Source organism: Oncorhynchus nerka, linkage group LG14 (genome assembly GCF_034236695.1).
Source record: "Oncorhynchus nerka isolate Pitt River linkage group LG14, Oner_Uvic_2.0, whole genome shotgun sequence".
NCBI classification, from domain to species: Eukaryota; Metazoa; Chordata; class Actinopteri; order Salmoniformes; family Salmonidae; genus Oncorhynchus; species Oncorhynchus nerka.
In genome coordinates, this window is record NC_088409.1 from 78,670,727 (window position 1) to 78,684,014 (window position 13,288).

General features: G+C 42.2%; 1 pseudogene; it reads left to right on the forward strand.

The window, feature by feature from the left end:
• LOC115141934 (neurofibromin-like) overlaps positions 1 to 13,288 on the forward strand; it is a 133,926-nt pseudogene that overhangs the window by 71,189 nt on the left and 49,449 nt on the right.

The following is a 13,288-nucleotide window of genomic DNA, read 5'->3' on the forward strand; positions in this document are numbered from 1 at the left end:
TATGACTCTCTTGTAGGGAAGTATCCGTGGAGAGACTTTGCAAGCTCATCTAAGTGCGTGGCAATTGCTTGCTTCAGTTCCGCGGGTACAGAAATGTCTCCGATTCCAGATACATCTTCGATCTTACTTATTACACAGTCGTCCAGCAGGGGAAAGTTTGCAAAGTTATCGTTCTCTGTTCGTCGTTTCCATAACGGTAGCTTTTTTTGAAAAGCCTTCAGGTTTTCCTCCGCTTCGATGATGTTGACTCCACCGCCCGGCATCTTTTGATTGAGATGATTGAGAGCTGTGAAGATATCAGCCATGTACGCTAAAATGAGAATGAACTCAGAATTTTTGAAGCAATCTGCATGACAATGTTGGTGCTCTTGCAAAAACAGGGCTAATTCCACACGCACGTTAGAATGGTACAGAAGTACCTCGAATTCAGAGCCCATTTCTTTACACAGCTCACTGAAGATGTGGTGCCTCAGAGCACTAGTTCGCACATAGTTCACGCATTCCACTACAATTTTTAATACTTCTGCCAGTTTTGGAGGCAAGGTTTTTGTTGCCAACGCATGCCTGTGCAGAATATAATGCGTAACAATGATGTGTGGTGCATCGGCTTTCACTAGCGCACCAAAACCAGACTTTCTTCCCAGCATGACTGGAGCTCCATCCGAACAAACTGCAGAAACCATATCCCACGAAAGATTGTTGTCTTTGAAGAAGTCATCCACAAGTTTCTGTACATCGGCTGCCTTAGTTGTTGTTGTAAGAGGCTTACAAAATAAAACATCTTCCTTTATCACGTCGTCTTTCACATAGCGCACGAATACAGCAAGCTGGCTTAGATTGGAAACGTCTGTGGTCTCGTCGAGTTGAGGGCTGAATTTTGCCGGGCATGAAATCAGATCTGCAACTACTTGAGCCAAGATGTCTTTGCTCATGTCCTCTATTCTGTCGCTGATGGTGTCATTTGAAAGAGGAATTTGGAATAACTTAACTTCAGCCTCTTTTCCCAGCATGATATTCGCCATCTTCAACACAGCTAGTTTTATGAGTGTTTCACCAATGGTGTGTGGTTTGCCCAGCTTTGCGATCAGGTAAGCAACTTCGTATGATGCTGTGAGGATCGGTTTGTTGATGGCTACAAAGCCGAGAACAGGCAGAGTAGCCTTTTCATCGAATCTGGCTCTCTTCACCTTGAATTCAGTGAGCGTTGTGTTCTTGTATTTTCCATCTCCATGCAGTTTAAGGAAGTGTTCTCTTAGTTTTGCCGGTGCTAGACTAGAATTGCTCAACTTGGCATTGCAAATCATGCAGTTAGGACGCTGACTCCCATCACGTTCCGTTATACATGTGAATCCATATTGTACATATTTGTCCGACCACTTTCTTTTTTTGCTCGACATAGTAAGTATGAAGGGATTAAAATATTAAGAAAGAAATCACAAGACGTACCATCACGACAGTCACAAGTCGACTACTGAGCGCACCAAATTCCCTGCAGCACAGATAGGCCAAGCGATGTAGCGTGATCACCTGCAGCCAATGATGGCCAAGCGGGGCGTGTCATCACGAATCATATGAGTCGGATGTGTGTCTTGACCTCCGCCGAACCCTTGAGACTGACTCACCAAACCCCTGGGGTTCGATCGAACCCAGGTTAAGAACCACTGGTCTAGGGCATAGTGTCAAAGACAAGCGGTGGTTGTTTCAGTGTTTTCAGTTGAATTGTTGAACATAGACTGTGGTCACCACTACAGCGTTGTTCTCCTTCCTTTCACACGCCAACAATATCAAGCCCACATTTCTCTTTTCATGTACACTACCGCTCAAAAGTTTGGAGTCACGTAGAAATGTCCTTTTTTTTATTTTTAAGAAAAGCTATTTTTTTTGTCCATTTAAAGTAACATCAAATTGATCAGAAATATAGTGTAGACATTGTTAATGTTGTTATTGTAGCTGGAAACACATTTTTTTATGGAATATCTACATAGGCGTACAGAGTTCCATTATCAGCAACCATCACTCCTGTGTTCCAATTGAGCGTTGTGTTAGCTAATCCAAGTTTATCATTTTAAAAGGCTAATTGATCATTAGAAAACCCTTTTGCAATTATGTCAAATGTTTTTCTGATTAAAGAAGCAATAAAACTGGCCTTTAGACTAGTTGCGTATCTGGAGCATCAGCATTTGTAGGTTCGATTACAGGCTCAAAATGGCCAGAAACAAATAACTTCTGAAACTCTTCAGTCTGTTCTTGTTCTGAGAAATTAAGGCTATTCCATGCAAGAAAATGACAAGAAACTGAAGATCTCACACAACGCTGTGTACTACTCCCTTTGTAGAACACCGCAAACTGGCTCTAACCAGAATATAAAGAGGAGTGGGAGGCCCCGGTGCACAACAGAGCTAGAGGACAAGTACTTTAGAGTGTCTAGTTTGAGAAACAAGCACCTCACTAAAGTCCTCAACTGGCAGCTTCATTAAATAGTCCCCGCAAAACAGCAGTCTCAACGTCAACAGTGAAGAGGTGACTCCTGGATGCTGGCCTTCGAGGCAGAGTTGCAAAGAAAAAGCAATTTCTCAGACTGGCCAATAAAAAGCTAAGATTAAGATGGTCAAAAGAACACAGACACTGGACAGAGTAACTCTGTCTCGAAGGCCATCATCCAGGAGTCCCCATAGGGCGGCGCACAATATGCCCAGCGTCGTCCGGGTTTGGCCGGGGGTAGACCGTCATTGTTAATAAGAATTTGTTCTTGTTTGACTTGCCTAGTTAAATAAAGGCTACACACACACCACACTCACCAAAAAGTTATTTTGTTGGCATTTACATATGTCCCCATTACCAGTGAAACATAAACAAAACCTAGGTTTCAGATAGCCTTCCACAAGCTTCCCACAATAAGTTGGGTGAGTTTTGGCCCATTCCTCCTGACAGAGCTGGTGTAACTGGGTCAGGTTTGTAGGCCTCCTTGTTCGCACACGCATTTTCAGTTCTGCCCACAAATTTTCTATGGGATTGAGGTCAGGGCTTTGTGATGGCCATTCCAATACCTTGACTTTGTTGTCCTTAAGCCATTTTGCCACAACTTTGGAAGTATGCTTGGGGTCATTGTCCATTTGGAAGACCCCTTTGCGACCAAGCTATGATGTCTTGAGATGTTGCTTCAATATATCCACCTAATTTTCCAACCTCATGATGCCATCTATTTTGTGAAGTGCACACCCATAACATGATGCTGCCACCCCCGTGCTTACCGGTTGGGATGGTGTTCATAACAACGGTCATTATGGCCAACAGTCATATTTTTGATTCATCAGACCAGAGGACATTTCTCCAAAAAGTACGATCTTTGTCCCCATGTGCAGTTGCAATGGCGGTTTTGGAGCAGTGGCTTCTACCTTGCTGAGCGGCCTTTCAGGTTATGTCGATATTGGACTCGTTGCACTGTGGATATAGATACTTTTGTGCCTGTTTCCTCCAGCATCTTCACAAGGTCCTTTGCTGTTGTTCTGGGATTGATTTGCACTTTTCGCACCAAAGTACGTTCATCTCTAGGAGACAGAACGTGTCTCTTTCCTGAGCGGTATGACGGCTGCGTGGTCCCATGGTGTTTATACTTGCATACTATTGTACAGATGAACGTGGTACCTTCGGGCGTTTGGAAATTGCTCCCAAGGATGAACCAGACTTTCTGAGGTCTTGACTGATTTCTTTTGAGTTTTCTATGATGTCAAGCAAAGAGGCACTGAGTTTGAAGGTGGGCCTTGAAATACATCCACAGGTACACCTCCAATCGACTCAAATGATGTCAATTAGCCTATCAGAAGCTTCTAACGCCATGACATCAATTTTCACAGCTGTTTAAAGGCACAGTCAACTTAGTGTATGTAAACTTCTGACCCACTGGAATTGTGATACAGTGAAATAATCTGTTAAACTGTTTTTGGAAAAATGACTTGTCATGCAGAAAGTATATGTCCTAACCAACTTGCCAAAACTATAGTTTGTTAACAAGAAATTTGTGGAGTGGTTGAAAAATGAGTTTTAATGACTCCAACCTAAGTGTATGTAAACTTCTGACTTCAACTGTATGTATATGTCAAGCAGTGATGTTTAAGCTCTGTCTGCCCGTGGCTTCTTCCTCGGTGCTCACTGTCACGGTGTCTGTTTCCATCTTGTTCAGCTGTGTATGTAACATTACACGTAAACCCTGTTTCTTGTCTGCATCGAAGTAGCGGTCCAAATCAAATCAAATTTTATTTGTCACATACACATGGTTAGCAGATGTTAATGCGAGTGTAGCGAAATCCTTGTACATAGCGTGGTGGCAACACAGTAAAGAGAGAGCCACCGAATCGCTTGTTCACAGCCTGTCGGCAGTTTTGTTGAGCAGGTGTTTCAATGCCATGACAGAGGGTATCACGTCTGCTGCAGGCGCAGTTGATGAGCTTATTTATCGAGTCAGTTGTTTGAATGGAGCTAGCTAGTGTGCTCATGTTTCAAAGATGTTATCATAGGCGATTTAAATAGCAGCAGCTGTATGACAACCAGCATATTCCTGAGCATGCAATACGACTTTCCTCAGTACGAAATCCTCAATTACCCACTCTGCTGTCAGACTTAGCATGCTCATAGGGCTGATATCACTGGTCCACATGCCAGTCGTGAAGCTAATAGCAGTGACGCTATTACTGTGTAACTGCGGTATGGCAACATCTGAAAAATAGTGCACTTGGTAGTGTGTACCGGTGCTCGACCAGTTGGCGAAAGCCAACATCACCTACGACAGAGAACGGTTGATTGTCAAGGGCAATGGATTCCATTACCTTGCCGTTCATGGATTTTGCCTTTAAGTTGTCTCGCTGAAATGTCCTTAATCCTTCAAATGACTGCTCGACTTGTTGACTGCTCGATCCACACAGCAGACATTGTGGGCTTGGTAAGGAATGCTGTGTTGCACGTGTAGTTCAACATTTTAGGTGGCGTCATTACATCATGTGCCTACATTATATAGGTATGCACGTCATTTGCCTACATTATATAGGTATGCACGTCAGCTTTGACATCGTCTTTGCACCTCGGCGTTAAACTAGACATCGGGCCGATACCGATGTTGGCCTTTTTAGCAAATTTTGGCCGATTTCTGATATGGTCACCGATATATTGTGCATCCCTAACATCCATTATACTCTATAACTGTTCTAAAGTCACCATTGGCCTCATGGTGAAATCCCTGTGCAGTTTCCTTCCTCTCCTGCAACTGAGTTAGGAAGGACGCCTGTATCTTTGTAGTGACTGAGTGTATTGATACACCATTCAAAGTGTAATTAATAACTTCACCATGCTCAAAGGGATATTCAGTCTGTTTTTTTGTGTTTTTTTTCTACCCATCTACAAATATGTGCCCTTCTTTGCGAGGCATTGGAAAACCTCCCTGGTCTTTGTGGTTGAATCTGTGTTTGAAATTCACTGCTCAACTGAGGGACCTTACAGATAATTGTATTTGTGGGGTACGGAGATGAGGAAGACATTCAAAAATCATGTTGAACACTATTATTGCACACAGAGTGAATCCATGCAACTTATTATGTGACTTGTTAAGCAAAGGTTTACTCCTGAACTTATTTAGGCTTGCCATAACAAAGGGGTTGAATACTTATTGACTCAAGACATTTCAGCTCTTCATTCGTTGTTCATTTGTTAGAAATCTTACAAACATGTTTCCACTTTGACATAATGGGGTGTTGTTTGTAGGCCAATGACAAAACATCTCCATTTAATTGATTTTAAATTCAAGCTATAACACAACAAAATTAGGGAAAAGTGCAACTCCAAATTAGGACGGTGTTAATGTTTTGTACACTCAGTTTATATCCTATTTCTGTTTTGTCCGAGTTTGGATTGCAATTTGACTTGACACTTGGTTCTTCATCATGTTCTTGTTCATCAATGCAGTTTGTGTCAAATTAAAGCATCCTCAGTCAACCTAATCAAGGGCAGAGATTTTAATATTTCAATTAAATAATAGTTTTGTAAACTGCCCTAGGGGCTATGTTCCTGATATAAACTGAAATACAACATACACTTTTGTAATTGATTATATTAATAGAACCTATTAAACTAGTGCCAGGAGAGGTTTTTTACATTAATGGAATAATGTCTTGCTGCTTTTTGTTCTCTGTTGCTCTGTCTGTATGATAAGTCTTTCTTGTCCTATGTTGCTCTGCGTGTGCTCACTGCTCAATGATTGTCTATATTGTAATTGTTTTTAATAACCTGCTCAGGGATTGCGGTTGAAAATTAGACGGCTGGCTAAAACCGGCACTTTTACTGAAACTTTGATTGCACTGTCCCTGCAAAAATAAAATAAACTCAAACTCAATAATTTCACAGCATCCATTTCACTGCGATCGTTGTACACATGCCACCCCCTGTATTCATTGCAGTCAGTGCTTGACTTGGACAGGAGCTGAGTACCGGCACTCTTAAATGTTCTACTGCTTGAGTTCCTGTTCCTTTCATAGAATCTTAGATCAAAAATATTGTGGAGCTCCTGCTCCTCTCATAGAATATTAGATCAAAAGTATTGTGGAGCTCCTGCTCCTCTCATATAATATTAGATCAAAAGTATTGTGGAGCTCCTCCACCTAAATATTAACAGTACCCAAAATGAGTACCGGAACCTATTTCAGTCAAAGTCGAGCACTGATTGCAGACCACCATTTTCTGAAGCTCTTGTCTAAACACCATTGTGTTCTTACTCCATCGATTTGAAACAAGAATGCCATTCATTCACACATGATTACAAAACAGCCATTTATTTGGGTTGGGGCATTTAAACAGACATTGTATTTGAACAGAAAGTAGAAAAGAAGTTTGACTTAGTAGAGAGATGAGTGGAAACAAAAGATGTAAGAGTTCTGTGAGTGCTCGACTGACACATGAAGGTAGAGGGGCAGACTTATTAATGTAGCAAGGAGGCTTTGCAGACCCATTGCATTCTTTGTGCCCAGCCAAGGATGGCAACAAGATGTTTAAAGTTTACCCTTGATATAGTATTTGTGTCAGGACCCGGTTACGAACCCGGGTCTCCGGAGTGAGAAACAGTCACTTAACCAACTGAGCCACGAATAGTTGGCAGAACCCAGAAGATGAGGCAGACACAGCAGTACTTGAGACAATGTATTTAATGAAGTAAAAAGTGAAGTTCTTCGGGAAAACATGTAACTCCACAACATCAAAAGGAATTCCACAAGAACAAAGGTAATCCTCCAAGACAAAAAGGTAAATCCACAAGGTGGAAGGTATAGCACAAAAAGCCTCAAAAACAAACAAACAAGAACAAAAAACAGAATTCCACAAGAGAGTCCACCGGGATCAACAAGAGTTCACAGAGTACTAGGGCTGGGTGCTAACATACAAACACAGAGCAAAGGACTGAGGAAAACAAAGGGTTTAAATACAATCAGGGGAAACGAGGCACAGGTGCAAATAATAATGGGGATCAAGGGAAAACAAAAGGTCAAAAGGCACAATGGGGGCATCTAGTGACCAAAAACCGGAACAACCCTGGCCAAATCCTGACAATTTGTGCATGGAATCACTTAGGATGAGGGAAAGGAAGTTCACTTGAGTTGGTGTAAAGTAATAATTTGAACTTAACTCATGTCTGAAGAGCAAGCATGTTGGCATATTTCAATTTAGAAAAATTAAAAAATATATAAAAAAAACAACATCAAACAAGATATATAGACGTACAAGACCAAAGTTCAACAGGTACAGGACCAGACAAGTAAACAGGATAGGCTTCCATTCTATTACATATTGTAGTTGTGAGTGTACAACCAGTCCAAAACCAGATATCTCAATTTGACGCATGTCTTATGTTTAACAAAATATACTTTCTACATATACTCAATATTACACTTAGTTAATCAAATATTCCCAGTACTACTACTGCCATTATGTATAGTTGGCATAGTGTACTGTTAATTTGATTGAATGGGGCGGCACGTAGTCTAGCGTTTAATAGCGTTGACACAGTAACCAAAAGGTCACCGTTCCACCAATTCAAAAGTTCTCTCTAGAAATCAAAATTACATCAGATTAATGCATTTTACAAAGCAAATATGTATATATATATATATATATATATAAATTCGATTACATATAGATGCAGTTCTTAGAAAAAATAACATTATTGGTCTTGACTTGTTGAGGCATAAGACTGGAGGTGATCTGGCCTTTTGATATCTCTGTGCCTTAGTGAAGTTAAGCTCCTAGCCAGGCATGGCTCTCTGAGGCTAGAGGGAGTGCATGCAATGCTCATCACACCACTAGGGGCATGTTCTCTAGATCCTGTGGGACTTCCAGACACGAATCACTGGAGCTGAAACACTGCATATGCATGGGCATTTCTCCAGCTGTTCCTGGATCTCCAGTTTGGCTCCTTACCCCTTCTCTTGCCTGCTACTTTCCTTCCACTCTTCTTCTCCCTGCTCTTCATCATCCACCTGGACCTCCTCCAGCATGACGCTGGCATCGCAGGGCCCCACTATGCCCCCTCTGTGTGCTCTGTGCCCTCGTAGCCTATGCCACTCACCAGGTCCACATTACTGCGGGTGGGGCGAGGGGCACGGGCCTGGCGCCTAAGACTGCACACCTGGCAGGCCAGGACCACAGTAGAGACCAGCAGACACAGGACCATTATATATTTATATTTCATAAAACGGCATTAGCACTTACCTGTCCAGAAGTATGTCCTGTCCTTGCAGAAACAGCTCCTCAGCTCCTGTTTGAATCATAACACTCAAAGATTCCTCAAACAAAAAATCTGTCTCGCTTTCCCGATCAATCTCTTCTATAATCTGGTGCAAATCTGTATACTTTTGACTTCATTTTTCATGATTTATTCGCCATGATGTCTTCAATGGAATCGTTGAAAATACAACTTTCCAAAATACTGCTGTGCGTAACAAGCGTCACAGCAACTCCTCTGATAGTCAAGGCGAGAATGGAGTTCCTTACGCGTGCATTTACAAACAAGGAATGGTGGTCCAACCCAAAACCATTACATACTGGCGTTTACCTCAGCTTATTGGCTATCTACCCAGCTATATTTCAAGAAGATCAGTGGTCATTGGGCAGAAATACAGTCAATCAACGAAGCTTCGCTAAAATTATTGGTGCGCAAGGTAGTCATTGCACGTAGTCTTCAAATCAGTTCACTTCGGTCAATACTCCCCGCAAAAAAAAACAATGACATTTGGCTGTGTTGCAAACATCCAGAGGAATGCACTGAAACCAACCATGACTAGATAAACTATTGTTTACCGTGTGTAATTACGTCGAATGCTCTGTAAAAAATTGATAGAGATGGAATTCACAGCACAAACGGGTTACAGAATGTTTAGATTTAGGCTAAAACACTGGGACCCTCAGGAAGAGAAATAAGAGCAAGATATCAGAATGGAAGTCATCATTTTACCTTCACATGGGAATGTGTAAAAACTGTCATGACGGAAAATGTTTTTGTTGTTGATTGCTCTTCTCAAACAAAAGAATGGTATTTGTTCTCTGTAATTGCTATTTTAAATCGGAAAACGTAGTTTGATTACCAAGATCCTAATCTTTTGAAGGATGTAAAACACTTGCATTTTCAAGAATGTTTAATGTTACGACGTTGTATTTTTAGTTGTCACTCTGAAATTTCCCCTGATGTTGATCCCTGTACGGGGATCGCAGCCATAAGAGGGTTTTAACGTTTAAATATAGTTATAGAAGTTGTATGAGAAACGTATGCTTAGGGGTCTGCAGAGTGATTTCAGGGTGTTTTTTCAAATGTATTATTTGCGGACCCCCCCCCCCCCACCCAATGTTTTTATAAATATTCCTACCAACAACAAAATAAACACATTTTGAATTACATATTTACAGTAGAAAATATCTTCTTTCTGATGATGTCAACTTTATTTCTCAACTCCTAATATTGAGTTCATTACACTCATTGGAGCTTATTACACTGTCTGACATAAACTTTGAAAAGCACCTGCGTACGGGTCACGGGAAGTGCTGCTGGTAAGCTTTCTTGACTTCCACATTTTTGCCAACACATGGCTAACCTTTGTTTAACCAGATAAACGGCTGCATTTAGCAAAAATGTGTTTGGATGACCTTTTCTACAAATAGGCTATGTTGGAGTTTACACTTCCTCTTCAAATTATTACGTGAGTAGGTCAAAATAATGAAAAATATCTACCGAGTCGTGATAGTTTATTACTTCTCCCTGCCGTTATCATTCATCTGATAAGACCAGACGTGATTTATAAAACATTTTGCTAACTAGCCCAGATAAGTCATCCATTCTGTCACAGTACATCACAGTTTACTAAATGAATGAATTAATAAGTCAATGTGTTACTCAAGTAGACTTGCCTTACCATAGAACTAACTGGCTACAAGTTATTTATGCAGTACCTTTCAGGAACGTATTATGTACAGTAAATGTCAGAATAATCTAGACATCTTTGTTAAATTTGTCCAAATCGTCGTTTTGTCATTTTCATTGCAATGTCCACTTAAGTTAAAATAAGCTGAATCTTACCGCAGAAACACATTATTTGGTCATTACTTTTTTTGTACAATTTATGTTGGAGATTGTGTGGGCATCACTTACCTGGGCAAGGGGACAGCCTGTGAGTGAGTGAGTGTGTGGGGCAAGGTGAACTAGACTGGGAATATGTCAGTATAAGGAGCGGGCGGTGTGTGTGTCAGAATTGGCACCTGCTGTGACCCAAGCCTCTTGAAATGCACCCCCCTCCCCCTTCAGTCTTTTTCTGACTTGGTTATTTCTGGGTTCGTTGAGCCTCCTCTGTAGCCCACGACGTCTGAAAAGAGACACAAGGGTGTATGTAAATTAGTATAAGCCCACAATTCAGTCTGAGACTGCCAGCTACCAGTAAATGATACTAATAATACTGCTAGCGATGAACTCTTTCTAGGCCTGAGAAGCTGAATTATTTTTTATTTATTTAACTGTTATTTTGACAGTCATGCTGAGACCAAGGTCTCTATTTCAGAAGAGCCCTGTAACAAAAATATGTTGTGTACAGTATTACAATAGAAAGCTCATTCACAACAAGTTCATGTACAAATTAAGTGCTTTCAGAATGGTATGAATTTCAGATTTTTATCTGTATGAATCCACTGTGAGACTGTTCTATCTAAACCAAAGAGACCAGACAACACCAGTATTTTGGAATTTATTTAACCGGTAAAAGTATTTATTTTTTAGAGGTAGACCTGGCTGGCTGAGAGTGCACTTTCTACCAACTCATCTTCCATCAGACCTATCCTCAACTTCTCCTTCCCTTCTCTTTCCGCAGGTTTAAGACAGGCCAGATCAACGGAGACCTTCTAATCTACCATGTGCTGCTGACCCTGAAGCCTTACTACGCCAAGCCCTACGAGATCGTAGTGGACCTGACCCACGTGGGGCCCAGCAACCGCTTCAAGACAGACTTCTTGTCCAAGTGGTTTGTGGTGTTCCCGGGCTTTGCCTACGAGAACGTGGTGGTGGTCTACGTGTACAACTGCAACACGTGGGTGAGGGAGTACACCAAGTACCATGAGAGGCTGCTGACAGGCCTGAAGGGCAGCAAGCGGGTGCAGTTCATCGACTCGCCGGTGCGGTTGGTGGAGCATGTAGAGGCAGAGCAGCAGAAGCTCCCCGCAGCCACGCTAGCCCTGGAGGAGGACCTCAAGGTGTTCCACAATGCCCTCAAAGTGGCCCACAAGGACACCAAGGTCTCCATCAAGGTCAGTAGCACACTGGTCTGTGTGTAACCCTAACTTTCACACTGGCTACATGGAAAACAGGGTATGGGGAACAAGGAAGTATGGAGATAGAGGGCAGGCAGAAACAGCAGGAATTGTTTACAAAAAAAGTGCATTGGACATTTGTCGCAATATCAAATAATTTCTGGGTAACAATTAAGTACCTTAATGTGATTGTTTTACGTTAAAAATGGTCAAAAAGAAAGAGGAAAAAAATGTTTTTAGCAAAGGGCAGTTTCTCAAGCAAGAATTTTGACAGAACTGTCAGGGAGTGAGTGGGGAGGCAAACTGAAAATTAGCTGTGATTGGCATAGTACCAAAACTTACTCTCTTTATTATTGGTCTATTAACTAATTTACAGCATGGTGATGTCACCATGGGAGGTCAAATCTCCAGAGCACCAAAACAGGCTGAAATTTCAGGCAGTCTTTTCAAACAGCTTCAATGTCCTTTTCACAATTTTACAATATTATTCCATCCTCATAGTGTAGAAATATGCAATATAAAAAACACAGGAAAATCATGTTTTTCACTTCTCTATGCCTCAATTTGAATAGATTAGTTTGTTGCCAAAAGGGAAAGTGGAAGATTGAATTGATTGGTTATTGAGTCCTGCTTTGTGTTAGCAGCATAACAGCTGGTCTGTGTTGTCATTGTTGTCATGTACACACTTGTCTCTCAACAACAACCCTCCCTATTATCCCAGGTGGGCTCCACGTCCGTCCAGGTGACGTCAGCAGAGCGTACCCGTGTCCTGGGCCAGTCCGTGTTCCTCAACGATGTGTACTATGCCTCTGAGGTCGAGGAGATCTGCCTGGTGGATGAGAGCCAGTTCACCCTGACCATGGCCAACCAGGGTACACCCCTCACCTTCATGCACCAGGAGTGTGAGGCCATTGTCCAGTCCATCATCCACATCAGGACGCGCTGGGAGCTGTCGCAGCCAGACTCAATCCCCCAGCACACCAAGATCAGGCCCAAAGATGTGCCGGGCACCTTGCTGAACCTCGCCCTGCTCAATCTGGGCAGCTCTGACCCCAGCCTCAGGTCAGACATTCAACATAGCTAGCTTCTAGGGGTCAATCAGGGCAGGTCTTGGTGTAGCATGTTCTCTGAAATATGAGCAGTAGCTAAATGAAACAATTAATTTCCTGCAACTTCTTCATCCAACTTCCTGCTTTGAAATGGAATATAGTAACTAACTGTGTCCCCTCCACAGGTCTGCAGCCTACAACCTGCTGTGTGCCTTAACCTGCACCTTCAACCTGAAGATCGAGGGCCAGCTGCTGGAAACCTCAGGCCTGTGTATCCCTGCCAACAACACCCTTTTTATAGTCTCCATCAGCAAGACGCTGGCCGCCAACGAACCCCACCTCACCCTGGAGTTCCTGGAGGAGTGCATCTCCGGCTTCAGCAAGTCTAGTGAGTCTAGAACACGGAACGTGCATAAATGCAT